Genomic DNA, 13,321 nt, shown 5'->3' with positions numbered 1-13,321 from the left:
TCGTTCGTCACGCCGAGGCCGCCCGCCAACTCGCCCGACAGCGCATCCGGCACCAGCAAGCCCTCGACGCTCACCGCTATAACCTCCGCCAGCAAGCTGTTAGTTACCAGCCCGGCGAACAAGCCTGGGTTTGGAGCCCAATACGCATGCGTAGGCGCTTCGAAAAGCTTCTACGCCGATACTTTGGCCCCTACGAGGTACTCCGCCAAGTCAGTGAGGTGAACTATGAAGTTCTTCCCCAGGGTACAATTCGCTCCTCTAGACGGCCGACCCCCGAAGTCGTCCATGTCGCACGGAGGAAGCCGTACCACGCCCGCTAGCACTTCAGGCCTGTCCACACCAGCCGCCGGACCCTTGTCTTCGTGCTTCTCATTGTTGCGGCACCGAGTCGTTGCCCTTCAGAGAGGGGGAGTAATCCCTCAGTCCCAATCAATCCAGTGGCGCCATACCGTGGCCGAACTGTTTTAGATGGGACTTGCCATGCTATGCGCTCACGAGGGGCTAGAGGTTTTCGTCGTCTTCCTCGCTCGAGCTCCCTGCTGCCGTGGACGCCTAGCACGTCTAATTAAACCTGGTTTTGAGTGCTTCGACCGTTTATCGGTGTCAATATTGTAAACATGGCTTGTCGGCACTAACATCCGGAGGCAGCCTTGTCTTTGTTAAGAAACGAATTTCGAAGTCGTTATCATCAGAAAAAGAAAGCGGCACTTGAAATTTATGTATAAAACTTGGAATATTAGTAATCGATTGAGAAGGCCGTTGGTCTGGGGACTGTGTTGTCTAGCGACAAGCGTGCAGCTCTTCTTTGCTTCGAGTTTGACCATACAAATAGTAAATTGAGAGGTTATTGGTGTAACCCTAGTCAATTGTCATATTGTCGATAGATATCTTGTTGCATTTATTTGTAGATTAGCTGCCTATAGAAGAGTTTGCCTTCTTTGACAAGTAGCTACCAAGTAATCTTGTATTGGAAAGTCGTTGCCCTTTATGCATGTACGTGCTGCCAAAACCATTTTGCTCGTCTGTGAACGACTTTACTTGGTGATTGGTGGCCAATCTTAGCTCAGAATATATTTTCCCAACATATTCACCCCCGCTCCAATATCTCCGTTTGTTAAGGTAATACCGAGGTTTCTAGTAAGGAATTCAATTACGTCCATCTGGTGCAGCCCAATATTCCTGCTGGTCACCCTCACTGCGTTCCACATGAACCAAGGAGTGATAATGATTATTTGCTTGAGCTTGACATGCGCATAACCCTTTTTGGCGAATAAGTTTACCATCTTAATAAGGCTTATAATCTCGCGAATTACATTAAAAAACGCCGCCGTGGTGGCTGAGTGGTTATGGCGCTCGCTGCTGGCCCGAAAGACGCGGGTTCGATCCCGGCCGCGGCGGACGAATTTCGATGGAGGCGATATTCTCGAGGCCCGTGTACTGTGCGATGTCAGTGCACGTTAAAGAACCCCAGGTGGTCGAAATTTCAGGAGCCCTTCACTACGACGTCCCTCATAGCCTGAATCGCTTTGGGACGTTAATCCCACATAAACCATAAAAAAACATTAGAATACATCGAATAACGATTTTTCTGAAACCAATGAAGCATGTTTCATGCTTTAGGTCCTTTGCGCATGGAAAACGTTTCGCAAAAAGGCGTAATGTTCTTAAATATGGCACCAATTTCAAACCTCGTGACGATATCGAATACTTATGTCAGCCGAACTGAAACGATTAATCGGTGGTCAGCACATACATTTCTGTAGAACTACAGCTTTTCCTGTGCATCCAAAACTTTATACTGTGTAGCATTAACCTGATCCTTCCTAATAGCATCTGGTGCCTTTCCTGGTTCCAGCAGATATGTTGGTGGACTTTATATAGAGCTGGATAATGGAGAGGCTGTATGTTATGTATGATGATGGGCAGTGAAGCATGTTGGAAATAATGAATCTGAAGAAAACAAAATGGCTGGCAGTTTAGGATTGCTAAGCACGAAATATTGTGTGAAAGCAAAGTTTTTTTACAGGTGTACACCACGCCCCAGGCCTGGAAGCGTGACTGAGGTGTCCATGTCCCCAGGGTGCTAGTTAAGCGTGTCTTGAACTTCGTCGTCAATGCCGATTTTCCCAATGTACGCCGGCGGCCTACGCTCCAGTGCCGCGTTTTTGCAGCAATGTTGGCAACACCAACATGTATTGCTCTAGTGACGTGTTTCTTCCACGACATTGTCCACGTGAACACGAGAAGCGCACATTTCTCTGTCACTACCGCAAAGGCTTAATGCGCGGATATTAGTTTCGTAGTTTAGTATTAGTTTGATAGTAGTATTCGTTCTTCTGTGCATTCATCGAACAGACGGGCTTCACGTCCCGTCTCTTCTCGCCACCTGGTGCCGCGCAGTGACCGATTGCTCCGCATGAGCTACCTTAGTGAACCAGCAGCTGGACGCCCCACTCCAGCTGCGCGCGATTTCTCTTCTTTTATGGACTCAACACGCGCGTAGTCTGTAAATATGTATTGTTTTGTAAATAGTGTATTTGTGTAAACTACTCTCATTATAGTCTTTCTTACTGTCCCCTCACCTCTTTTATTTCATTTCTCCATTCTGCCAGCACGCCTTTAATTCCGCTGCCCCAGCTCAGGTGCCCTTGTAGTGATGGCAGATGCCGGGCTAGCAAAAATCGTTTGCTTCCTTTTGATTTTTATTTTTGAATAAACACTACTACTATATTACTAGAAGCATTAGTTGAAGAAGGTGACGATGCGCAATGCAGAGCGCGAGAGTGTGTTTCAGTTTAAACCAAGGCGTATTCGCCGGCGGCGACAGTCTAATGCTCTATCGCTGTGGCCAGTGAAGTCGACCTTTTCGTGACTTGCGTGTTCCGATCACTGTTGAGGATATATGTTTATTTTATTCTTATCTATGTATTTTCCTTGGCACTAACCAACAAACGCCGAAAATTGTTGCTGGGGGTTTATCGACCAGACTAGTGCTTAGGCACTGAAAGGAACGCCAAAAATGAAGGACTTCATGCAGATGCTCATAACGGCTAGTTCTTACTTCAAGATTTTACTTAAAGGGGGACATCTGTATAGAGAGAAGTAAAGGCAGGAAAAGCCCCAATGCACCATTTCGGAAATCGCAGCGCCGCGAAAAAACCTAGCGGGCGCGCGACGCATTATGGGAAAAGTGAGCAAGCGCCGACCGACCGGCCATCTTTCCTGTCTCCTACGTTTGCATAGCTGTGGTGTGTGTGTGCGCGTGCTTCGTTTGGGTTGAGATTTCGTGTATGTTTTGGTGGTGGGTGGTTGCAGGTGCGCTATATTAAGTGTTACGTGCCTGTTGATCACTTAGTGACCGCAGCCACTACTGCACGCGATGTCGTCGAAGTGCCGAGGCGCCGGTCAGACTTGTGTGCCTGGTTACGACAACAACACGCTGAGAGACAAGAACGTTTCATTTCATTCGCTCCCTGCAAATGAAAAAGAAAAAAGGAATAGGTGAGAAGAATCAACCGCCAGGGAAGTGCTGGTCGCTTCTCTTTGTGGCAACTTTCTAAGCACCACCGTATATGCGGAGCCCACTTCAACGCAAGTGGACGCCATGGTTATATGGACCGGCTGCCAACAATATTCCCCCATAAAGTCATCAATCAACTATCTCCTTCCTCTAATACCGGTAAGTATATATATTCAGACGGGTATTACATATTATCATAACTTCCAAATACTTTCCAGTCGCGAAACGCAAAAAGACGAGCTCTAAAACTGCTTCTGCCAGCCCGGTGCTCCTTCTGAACGAGTTGGAGATCGGCTGCGTAGTTGACGTGCCCCAATGCGATCAACGTAAGCAATGCTTTAAGTGTGCCATCTTTTTTCTGATGCTTCGAATTTGTGCGTACGCATTTTCATGAAAGCGTTTTGTACGCAGAGAGCGACGCAGTTTCCAAGGAGCCCACCCAGCTGACCTTCGCTGCACCGGCTTCGCCTCGCACGGAAACGGAAGGTTAGTGGTAGTAAAAAATTGTCGCTTTCTGCATTTCATTATGAAAACTTATTTTTCGCTTTTAACGGACCTCTATCGCGCCCACTGATACCGGGGTCCACGGGGGATGTGGCAAACGGTATATTATAGCGAGCGGCTTCTTCATCCAGTGAGAACTGACATAACTTTTTCCCGCGAAGCCAGTTTTCCGTGAGCTTTTGCAGCTAGCCATGCGATGTCTGCATGTTAGGTTGCATGTTAGGAGTGGCAGAACCTCATGTGTTTTGTGACATAAATGTCATCAGTGATTTCTGCCGCGCATATGGTCCTACTTCAGCGAGTTTTATGATAAACGCGGTACCTCTTCCACCAGTGCACGCATTGTGAAGCTTACCCATTTCATTTCTTTTTCCTCGACATTATTCTCTTCACCCCAGCTTGGAGAAATGTCACAAAGGTCAGGCTATCCAAATGTAGTGTAAATTTGGCGGGCCTGCTTGGTGCATGAAACCTAGTATTTATGTATTTTGGTTCACTACGGATACGGTCATGCAGAATGATCGGCGATGCCGCAACAGTACGCTGTAGCCCAAGCTTCAACGTTGTCGAACTGCATGCTCAGGAGGAGAAACAAACAGCTCATGAGGTTTAGAAGTATAACTGGATAGTATTGATCTGGGCTTGCTGGTTGGTAAGCTGCTTGGATAGGTGGATCAGTGGAGTGAAAGAGATTTGGGCTGTACGGCTTCGTCATCCCGGTTCTTTGTTGTCTGTATATCAATGTAAGCCGAGAGAAAAGGTTCAGAACACCCATTGTGGGCTGAAGTGACTATTTCAAAACCTGAAATCTGCATTAAAGCAGGGCCTAACTGTTCGCAAATCATTAAGCAGCTCATTTTTTTTAGGAGCCGACCACTCATACTCCATGGGGCCTCCAGACGCAGCATCTGCTGACACACTAAGAAAAGTCGCCCACCTTCTCGAACACTGCGAAAAACTCGAGCATGAAAATAGCTTGCTCCGCAAAGACAAATCTGACCTCCAGAAAGAGGTCGAGGATCTGAAGTCTCAGTTGCACGGTGTGAAAGTTGAGGCACTCAAAGAGAAACTAAAAATAAAAGATCGTGTCTCCAAAGTTCACGATCTTGTTTCAGATGAAAAACGGCTCGTGTTTTATACGGGCTTCAACTCCTTAAAAAAATTTGATGCGTTCGTTCAACATGTTGAATGCATGTACCAGACACTGAAAACTGGTGCTGGCAGGCCACCAGCACTGACAATGAAAGAACAGCTTATTGCAGTGCTTTGAAGGCTCAGAGTTTGCTTCCTAGAGCAGGATTTGGCATATCGCCTGAAAGTGTCTGTGGCGACCGTGAGTGCTATGTACTCATTTTGGGTTAATTGTTTGTATGAAATGCTAATCCAGGTACCAATGTGGCCATCACGTAACGCAGTGAACCTGTTCATGCCAGACAATTTTAAAGAATTGTACCCATCTACACGCATTGTACTGGACTGCACAGAAATTTTTATCGAAAACCCGTCTGGCTACAAAACACAAAGCGACACTTTCAGCTCGTATAAAGCACATAACGCCGCAAAAGGGCTCATTGGCATCACTCCAAACGGCTTCGTTTCTTTCGTGTCTAATCTTGCTCCTGGAAGACTTTCTGATCGAGAAATCACAAGACACAGTGGCCTGTATGAGTTGCTCGAGGAAAGGGACCGTGTAATAGCGGATAGAGTATTCCTCATTGAAGATGACCTCCGTCAGCTTGGAGTCAAATTAAACATGTCATCCATGTTGAATGGCCGCACGGAGTTGTCACTGAAAGATGAGTTAGCAACACGGCAGATAGCCAGTTTGCGAATCCATGTTGAGCGTGTCATCAGGGAAGTTAAAAACTTCAGGATACTCCGTGCTGTCTTTCCTAATGTTATGGCAGAGAAGCTGAACAAGATGTGGAAAACTTGTTGTTATCTCAATAATTTCAAACATGAGCCCATTCTAAACAGATGAGCGATGTTGGCGTTTTTAATGTTTTGTATGTTGTGCATGGTCTACTGTAACGCAGGGGTGCTCAAACGTTTTAGCTTTCTCAGTTGAGGAAAGACCAACTTTATTTGGCTAAAATGCAGTCGGCTTCTAACATGTTTCATTTATGTTTTGGCCAGCTTCGGTCACGGAGCCTGTATTGGAAAGATTTGCTTTATGGGGGTTTAACGTCCCAAAGCGACTGAGGCTATGAGGCACCCCGTAGTGAAGGGCTCAGGAGATTTCGACCACCTGGGGTTCTTTAACGTGCACTGACATTGCACAGTACATGGGCCTCTAGAAATTTGCCTCCATCGAAATTCGACCGCTGCGGCTGAGACTTCAAAAGGTGTTGGCCGACATAATTAAAAGGGGGTACGCAAAGTGCACAGCACCTGAACAAATACTTGAATTCAGTTATGACTGGCTGTATAGTAAGATAGCAGTAAGCAGCTACAGCATTAGTCCCAAAATACTTGGTTAAGGCGGATGAAGACATGCATGAACATAGGTGCTTGGGGAATCTAGGAAGTGCTCTAAGATACCAGCGAGTTCCACAAAAAGCAGTTTGAGAATCCCTACTGCAATGCAAGGCATTGCACTTGCGTTAAAGTACACTACTTCATGCACAGCAGACTAGAGCAGCATTTCTTTCTCTGCTGAAGTCTGAAGTCACTGTACAGGCTACATAGGGCTGCAATGTCTTGTTTCTGCATCAGTGTTGTGAAAATAATTTGAGCATAAAATGTGGCAGTACTATATCTGAGTCATGACTTGAAACCAAATCACCAGTCTCATTGCTGGACTACACAGACAGATGGAGAGTTGTGTTTGTAGCCTTTGTCTTTTCTACCACAGATTGTCTTTCATAACTTTTTGGAATGAAGTCTGTAAAGTGAATTTCACTTCGTCATTTTTACATGTGTTAGTGACGTGCTCCTGTTTTTCAAAAAATTGTGATATGTATATGTATTGTATATTTATTGTATATTTGTATATGTGTGTACTGTATATGTAAAAAATTTTTATATGTGTGCCAATGAAATTTCATGCCAATGAAATTTGAGAGCTTTATTGCCAACTCTTATGTAATGTCCTGCATGGAACCATTGAGAACGAACTTATATGAAACAATGCTATCGCACTTAATATCAGCTGCAATACTCTTGATGCGGCAGGTTTAAGCTTGGTCGTCAAAGCAGTGCGAGCCCAGTGCTGCTCGGAACATGAGCATAAACCCCTCAGAGCAGAGTTCAAAGTATGCAGAATGTGCACTCTGGGCGCTCTCTATGAGTAAACATTGATTTACTGTAAAGCATAGGTCTTCGTTGGTTCACTCCACGTATGTCACAAGTCGTATTGAGTGAAAGAGTACCTACCCTAGGAGAACACACTTGTCACTTTGCAAAGATTTTGCTTGCAACTTTCAATGTGGTTTTCTTACAGAGACCAATGTGAGGTCACTATCATCATCAAGTGTAGTAATTGTTGAAGTATGTAGCTGCCCAGGTTCCTGGGAGTAAGAGTGCATTATGTATGTGTTCAATGACAGGACAGCAAGATGTGTGGTGCTTGACACGTACATTTTACACACCATTAGTTGTTAGTTGCACATACATTTAAATAGGTGGTGGCAACACATGCACATAGTCATCATGGTATTACACAGAAAAACACTTTCTTTATTTCTTCATGAAGACTAATGCCATACAAGATATTTAAAAACCAAATATATGTAAGTGTGAACACATGCCAAAGCATGTTATGAGTCCAAGAATCTTTGTCCTGCAGAGCAATGTAACTGACATAAGTCATTGAAATTCACACACACGCACAGTGCTCTTGGTAGTTCTTGTAACATTCCAGAAGACAAGGCAGCATTATGGAAATCCAAAGCGAGCTGTCAAAAGTGATCCTCTGAAAAGTGCAGTCTGTGCCATTATTAACGACAAAATCACACCAGGAGAGTCCAGTCAAAGCCATTTGCTCCTAGACCTGGTAAAAGTACTTGTGCGTTGGTTTAAGAACTCCATTCTTCAGGTAGGGTGCCGTATTCACAGCATTTTCTAATTCATCACCCCGTTCCTTGGCAGCTGAGAGGGTCTCAACTTCAAGGAGACCAAAATCTCCTCCCTCCTCTACAACATGGTCAGGCGTTGCACCAAGAACAGGGACACCAGGGTTGACACACAACCCACAACAGTAACTCCTAACTGGCACTGTTCTCTTCCCTATGTAACGCTGCACGGCTGCATCTTCATTCCTTAAACCATCAGCCATGTATTTCGTCTGCATCTAGCTTGACCTGAACAGCCTCTTGCAAAACTTCTGGTCAGCTGGCTTCTGCCGCGACACCACATCTCCGAAGTGTGAAGCAGTCAGGCACTTGGACCTCTCGAAGTTCCATGTTGTAGAGCCGCTTGGCATCCTAGTCGCTTGCTCATACTCCACCCACATACTCCACCCACAGGGATTGCACCGGTAACCTGATTGGCATCTGGCTAAAAGCCTCCTCGTGAGGTGTTCTTTTCACTGGTATGGGCAGAAAGTGGTTTTCCTCTATCGTCTTGCATAGCATGGCGTTTGGAATATTTTTCTGTGTCTGATGCATTTTCTTAATATAGTAATCTGTCACTCTCAGAGAAACTGTGGTTTCTTGAGTCGTATGCCTGCCAGCTTTCATTGGCATATGTTTCACAAAACGTAGAACTGAGAACTCGCGTGTGTGCACGTTGGCCTTCTTAGCCCCAGTACCCGATGCTCTGGGTTTGTCTGTACACGACTGCGTGTCTCGCACGTAGGCTGCCCCAGAGCGCTTCAGGTCTAGTGCAAACCATAGTAATGCAACTACATGTTTACAAACACCTGCAGCTCCAGCCCGGCAGTTGCAGGTTCCTTCAACCAGAGTTCCATTTCACGTGAGTACAGCAGCAGTGTTACATGATTTTTCCAAAGAGAACGATGCCTCCACGGTTGCTTTAACAAAAGTGGACCTGTCAGCCTTGCAAATAAGAACATTGTGAACCTTCTTTGATTTAAACATCCTGTATCCGCTTACATTATGTTTCTGAGCACCATGTGCATTCTGATGTGCCAAGATTTCTTGCTCTGAGAACCCATCCGGCACGTCTTTTAACTGCTTTGGCGACGGTCCTTTAGGTAACCTTTCTTGAAGAGGAATTGCATTATGAAAGCTTCGTAGTGGTACCTGCATCATGGGTATAAGCAAGTGTAGAAATGTTTTCCTTGGCACTCCACATATAAACAGAGCATGCAAGCATACACAACTTATCATGGGATCACCAATGCGATCTTCAAATAAAATAGTATTCATACATTGTGTTTTGTTCAATTGTGGCAAGCATGCTTGAAAAGCAACGCTGAACCCGTTTCGTTTACTACGCGCGGCTGTGAAGAATGTTGCACATGGACGGGCTCTGTAAACCACTAGCTAAATTGAAACTCTGAGGCCGCCCTAGTGCAAAGTACTGGCGCGTCCATGTTTTTCAGGTTGGTCAAAACATCCGCCCCAGTTTTTTTTCGACCGCGTTCGCGTTCGTTGTAGCCACCGAGGCACGTTCATATTTTGGCTGCGTCTATCTGCCCTCCATGGTAGTATGAAATGGAGACCGCGTCCGAGATGGTATGAGCTGCTAAACTCGTTGAATATGGCCCAAACAGCAACTGCTATCTGTATCGAGATACTATGCTCAGCTACACAGAATGTAACAGTGCTAGTACAAGAGCTTGGTTCTGCTTCGTACTTGCTGCGCGCTATTCAAACAACACTACAGACAAGAAAATGTGCTGCACAAGCTAAGCGCCAACTCAACTACTACTTCTTGCAAGATGTACGTTATTAACGTGTGCTCTGTCCGCTTCTTTCGACCATATAATTGTTTCAGAGTCGTCCGTAGAATAAATGAAGATTAAATAGCACGCTGTAACCAAAAGACTGAATGGGCAGTGCTCGATAACCACGTATTTTGCTAAAATATAGCGCATACATTCTCGCAAGAGGGTGTCGCACTGTTGCAACAAACATGAATGTACTGTGCGCTACGTACTACGCCTGCCGCCGGGACAGCCGCACAAACTTGGAAGGTTCGCGACGGGCAACCAGCAAATAAATGCACTGTTAGCGCGTGCTCACCAGCAAAACACGCCTGCTTGCCGTAGCATCGCGCTCGTGCCTTCTGCAGCATAAATATATAAAACGCTGACAACGGTGTTGCTATGCAACGCAAGCTGCGAGCGCGCGACACTGGCGCATGTGTGCGCTTCTCGTGCGCTCACGTGCGAAAATAATCGCTTCGCGCTCGTAGCGTCGGCTGCATTACCACAGAAAAGTTGTACGGCAATGTAAAGATCACTTGTGCTGCGCAAATATGCAACTAAAGTATTACTAGCACTCCAAAAACGTTTTTTTTTACCTGCTGTTGCGCGGCGTCCATAGCGTACCACTGCTCCGGCGGATCCTGCTCGGCAACCTCGCTCACAATTCTCAGCCTGTTTTGCGGCGGTCGCGTAGGGGGCGCGCGCAACTTTCTGAAATGGTCGATTGATCGTTCCATTCATGCTCACAGTGAAGAAGATACAGACCATCAGAGCATTTCTTTAGCACATGAATTCGCAACGCACCTCGCAGCACAACACGCCGCGTATTTTCCTTATAAAAAAAAAAACAAGAGAAGAAAATATTGTAAAAATAAAAGCTGAACAAGAAATCTAATTCCTCTATCGGTTGTCTTAATATTGATGTGACTTCGAACATCTTTTTTTGTGATAAGAAGGGCCTCCATTAACAACCTTGTCCATTGATCACTATTTCCGCAAAAGGTATATTCCTGTACATGACTGTGATAACTGATGTAGACTCACACCTTCAGCAACTAATCCAATCAACACAAATCTACCTCTTAGAATTGGGGGTTGTGATAAGTGATAGTTAGTACAAAGCTGGTAAGCAGCAAACAAATGGTCGTACAAATTGCGTTTGACAACATTGAAATTTACGTGATGATACTATAAGAGCAGATAACAAATGGTCGGGAGCGGATGACACACAGCGATCACTATAAAATTTCACGCGGGTTGGGTACTCATCGCCACTGAAAACGTGATTAAAAACAGAAATGTTTATATGTTCTGACGCTTTTTGTGCCTATATTCAAGCGAATGACTGCGCATATGTCACTGATGAAGCCGCCTTGGAAGCCAAACTTACCTACAGGATGGCTTTATTCATTATGACCATTTTTACACTTTTAGTGCTAGAGTTAGCACTTGAACGGACGTCGTGAATACTTCGTTGCGTTCGTTTTCTAGACGTGCTCCGCAAGCTAGGCTACAGGTCAGCGTACTGACTTTGGAAATGTCTCTCTCGTCTTTCAAGTAAGAGAATATATTGACTGTATTCAGTGATCGGCATGCTGGAAGTCTCTTCTCGTGTTAATCACTGCTTGAACATTTTGGAATAACGTACCAGAACTAATATGTACGCAAATTAATTTTTTGTACATTCTATCAGTGAATGCAATCGCCTTTCAGATCAGCAAGTGTGCTGTATGAATGAAGATGTGTTTTTTTTTTCATCACTGCAACCCTCCTGCTGCAGCGCCTTCGGGCTAAGCGGGGTAAAAATTGAATAAAGAAAGAATAAAGAATAAAGATAAATTCTTTTCATTCAGTGGAATTTGTTCATTAAAATTTTTGGGTGAAACAAAATATAAATATGCTTCAATACGAAGTGCGTAGTTTTTCCGATTCATGTAGGCCCCTCATCTGATTGGGCAAGGAAACGTCAGTAGTTTTTTGATGCTGATGTTTAAGAAAATTCACTGCAGCTAGACCTGCAGACATCTAATCGGAAACACAGCGCCAATGGCTGCAATTTGAGGGAATTGGAACGCCACAGGAAGCAAAAGATTTTTGAAACATACAGCTAACACAGTCACAAAGCCAGTGCACTTCGTAATAAAAAAAAACTAATTAAGTTTATGGTAACGCTTATTGTAAAAAGCAACCTCGATAACAGTTTGTGCATAGCATTCGTGGCAAGCGGCAGTGTTTACGGAGCCGAGGCACTAGTTTCTTAATTTTTTTCGCGATCCCCGTTGTAAAAACGGCGACGTGCTCGACTGCGCTAACGATACCATTTTTTCTCCCATTCCACTTTCAGCATCACAGCGGTGTTGACGTTATTTACTACTTGACGACTGACGCACTCGCTACAGATGAAGATAAATGCTGTGTAATTTTTACGCAGTTTTGCTTGTTAGCTCGGTTCGCGTTCCTTTTGAAACTTACGAGAAACGTTCCTTCAGTCTTGTGTGCAATTCCGTTCGTATATTGTCTCCACTTAATTATTCTTACTTAGGCTGTGTAAACGCTATAAGGCTCGAAAATATACTATGAACACGTTAAAATCTGTCCGTCATGGCTGTGTAGAAGACGGCCCTAGAGCATAACGTACCATTCCGCACAGTTTTATATGACTCATAGTTTTAGCATAATACGCTTATTTTCGTACTGACAACGTGTGTCTGCGTGTAGGCTAGTTTCGCGGCGCTGTTATTCACATCCGAGCTTTCGTTCACGTTTTCAAGAGCAATACTGCCTTGGTGAATGTGAAATTGCCGTTGGCGACGCTTGTTGGCTGGATAGCTTTGACACTGTACAAACTTGTTGGTGTCCCTCGTTTGCAGGATATTCTGGTTACCCTCCTGTTACCACTGAACTCCTAGGCACTGGCAGACCCAAAGCAAGGACGGCACTAATATTGGTGGAGTAGCTATTTTAGTTATCTTAATCTACTCTTACTGCTCACTTTTCGCATTTCGCTGCACCGTCTGCTGGGGCAGCAGGCACCCCGAAAGGTAGCTCGTTAAACCAAGCTTTCTTCTTTACAAACAAGGAATGACGAGATGCACTAAAGAATTTTGTGAATCGTCTCACTGGCAGACAAGTCGACAACTTATGTACTAAACAAGAAACAAACATTAAAAGAAAACAAGCAAGCAAACAAACAAAAACAACAAGAAACAAAATTGCACGCCATCAGAACTCAATAGAAATTTATTTCTAGCGTGGCTTGAGATCATCCTGTGAGTCCTAAGATGAGATATGGTTTGGTTTGTATAAGTAATTTTTGCAGCGTTTGATCAACAGCAGCTTTAGTAGAAGCAATAAAAATAACATAACCCATCTACACAATTTAGCTATTTTAACAACACATATACGCGCTTATGACACATGACGCACTGAGCACTGGGTAGAAACTTTCAGCACGACAAATTAGA

Source organism: Amblyomma americanum, chromosome 2, assembly GCF_052857255.1.
Source record: "Amblyomma americanum isolate KBUSLIRL-KWMA chromosome 2, ASM5285725v1, whole genome shotgun sequence".
Classification (NCBI taxonomy): domain Eukaryota; kingdom Metazoa; phylum Arthropoda; class Arachnida; order Ixodida; family Ixodidae; genus Amblyomma; species Amblyomma americanum.
This window is presented reverse-complemented; position numbering follows the sequence as displayed.